The 2,363-nt window shown below is 35.6% G+C and overlaps 1 pseudogene; it reads left to right on the top strand.

The window, feature by feature from the left end:
- Positions 1-758: 758 nt before the first annotated feature.
- On the top strand, positions 759-855 carry LOC115063172 (annotated as a pseudogene).
- Positions 856-2,363: the final 1,508 nt, after the last annotated feature.

The following is a 2,363-nucleotide window of genomic DNA, read 5'->3' as shown; positions in this document are numbered from 1 at the left end:
CTGGTCTACAAAGTGAGTCCCAGGACAGCCAGGGCTATACAGAGAAACCCTGTCTCAAAAAAAAAACCCAATAATAATAATAATAATAATAATAATAATAATAATAATAATAAATAAACCATGAAAAAAAAAGTTCAAAATTCAAAGTCTTTTCTGAGATTCATCCAATCAATTAACTGTAATCCCCAAAGCAAGACAGGAAATCACCAAAGCTGAGCAAACTCCAAAATCCGCATGTCCATTTCTGATGTCAAGGAGGTCTTCAGATGTCCAATTCCTTTTTCATCTTAGTTGACTGCAACAAACTTCTCCTTCCTGGGCTAAGTCCACTCTGTTAGTAGATTTCCTCAGCAGATAGGCCATGGCTCTGGCATCTCAAACATCTTGGGATCTCCAAGGCAACTTCAATGCTACAGCTTCTTGTTTCAATGCCTGGGATACACACATGATCTTCTGGTCTCCTATATGTTGGGGCCCAGCAGCCCCTGGAATCCTGTCCCTGGGCCATTATCTCACACTCTTTTGCTTCTTCCACTATCTTGTTCAGACAATTTTACAATGAGGGCATTCCTTTCCCTTTACAATGAAGGCATTCCTTTCCTTTTACAATGCGGGCATTCCTTTCCCTTCACAATGAGGACATTCCTTTCTGGACCTTTATACAATGATGACATTCCTTTGACATTAATGTGTTACCTAGCACCACCAATTTGGCCTGTGTACCTGAGTAAATTCCATTTGCGGTTTTCAGATTTTAAAGCCCCCCACTGTGCTCACTAAAATTGGAAGATACAGAGATTAGCATGGCCCCTATGCAATGATGATATGCAAATTTGTGAAGCATTCCATATTTCTAAAAAGGTCAAGTAACATATGAAGGCACACCTACCAGAATTACACCTGACTTCAACCCTGAGTCTATGAAAGCCAGAAGATCCTGAACAGATGTTATACAGACCCTAAGAGAACACAAATGCAAGCCCTGGCTACTATATCCAGCAAAACTCTCAATTACCATAGATGGTAAAACCAAGGTATTCCATGACAAACCCAAATTTACACAATATCTTTCCACAAATCTACCCTTCAAAGGATAATAAAGGGGTAACTCCAACACAAGGAGAGAAATTACACTCTAGAAAAGGCAAGAAAGTAATCTTTCAATAATCCCACATGAAGAGAATTCTAACAACAAAAATAACAGAAAGAAACAATGACTTTTCCTTAATATCTCTTAATATCTTTGGACTCAGTTCCACAATAAAAAAAAAAGACATAGACTAACAGACTGGTTACATAAACAGCACCCTACATTATGCTACATACAGGAAACCTACCTCAGTTTGTTTCTGTAGTAGGTAACATTTGTCAATTTACATATGTTGAACCAACCTGATATTCCAGGGATGAAACCTATTTGATCATAGTGGGTGATCTTTTTTTAATGTGTTCTTAGATTCAGTTTGCAAATATTTTATTGAATATTTACCTATCTAAGTTCATAAGGTAAATTGTCTCTAGTTCCCTTTCTTTGTTGAGTCTTTGTGTGGTTTGTGTGTCAGGTGGCCTCAAAAAAGTGAATTGGCAATGTTCCTACTGTTTCTATTTTGTGGCATACTTTGAAGACTAATAACATTAACTCTTCTTTGAACATGTGGTAGAATTATGTGCCAAAACTATCTGGCCCTAGGCTTTTATGTTGTTGTTGGGAGACTTTTAATGCCCACTTCTGGTTCTCAATAGGTTGTAGGTCTGTTTAAATTGTTTATCTGATTTTGATTTAACTTTGGCAAGTAGTAACTTCTTTTAGATTTTCCAATTTGGTGAAATACAGGTTTTTAATCCATGCCCTCAGTGCCTGTCATTATGTTCTCCTTTTTGATTTGACTTTATTCATTTGGATAGTCTCTCTTTTAGTTAATTTGGATAGGGTTTTGTTGATTTTACTGATTTTCTCAATGAACCAACTCTTTTTTTCATTGATTCTTTTATTACTGTCTTTATTTCTATTTTATTGATTATGAGTTTGATTATGTACTCCATTTGTGTTTAATTTCTTCTTATTGTTCTAGAGCTTTCAAGTGTGCTATTAAGTTGCCAGTATGAGATCACTCTGATTTTTAATATAGGCACTTAATGCTATGAAGTTGCCTCTTAGAACTGCTTTCATTGTGTCCCATAAGTTTAGGGATATTCTGTATTCATATTCATTCAATTCTAGAAAGTCTTTACTTTTATGATTTTTGTCTTGAAACATTTTTCATTCTGTAGAGATTTGTTCAGTTTCGATGAGTTTGTAAGATTTCTGTTGTTGATATCCAGCTTTAATCTGTAGTGGTCTGATAGGATGTAAAGTGTTATTT

The sequence above is a fragment of the Mus pahari genome, chromosome X (assembly GCF_900095145.1).
Source record: "Mus pahari chromosome X, PAHARI_EIJ_v1.1, whole genome shotgun sequence".
NCBI classification, from domain to species: Eukaryota; Metazoa; Chordata; class Mammalia; order Rodentia; family Muridae; genus Mus; species Mus pahari.
The sequence above is the reverse complement of the archived record's forward strand: the minus strand, read 5'-3'. Positions and strand labels throughout refer to the sequence as shown.